We start from the raw sequence: 535 nt of genomic DNA, 5'->3' as shown, positions 1-535 counted from the left end.
TCTTTATGGCTGAATAGTCCTCCATTGTGTATCTGCACCACATTTTCTTTATTCATTCATCTGTTGATGAACACTTAGGTTACTTCTAAATCTTGTCCATTGTGAACAGTGCTTCAATAAACATGGGAGTGCAGATATCTCTTTGATATACTGATTTCCTTTCTTTTGGGTATATACCCAGCAGTGGGATTGCTGGATCATATGGAGCTCTATTTTTGGTTTTTTGACAAAACTCCAAACTGTTTTTTATAGTGATTGTCTAATTTACATTCCCACCAACAGTGGACAGTGTTCCCTTTTCTCCACATCCTCACCAGATTTGTTATTGCTTGTCTTTTGGATTAAAAGCCATTTTTACTGGGGCTAGGTGATATCTCATTGTAGTTTTGATTTTCATTTCTATAATGATTAATAATGCTGAGCATCTTTTCATATGCCTATTTGCCATTTGTGTGCTTTCTTTTGAGAAATATCTATTGAAATCTTTTGCCTATCTTTAGATCGAATTATTAGGTGTTTTTTTTTTTTTTTTTTT

The sequence above is a fragment of the Mandrillus leucophaeus genome, unplaced genomic scaffold (assembly GCF_000951045.1).
Source record: "Mandrillus leucophaeus isolate KB7577 unplaced genomic scaffold, Mleu.le_1.0 Scaffold174, whole genome shotgun sequence".
In the NCBI taxonomy this organism is placed as follows: Eukaryota; Metazoa; Chordata; class Mammalia; order Primates; family Cercopithecidae; genus Mandrillus; species Mandrillus leucophaeus.
The sequence above is the reverse complement of the archived record's forward strand: the minus strand, read 5'-3'. Positions refer to the sequence as shown.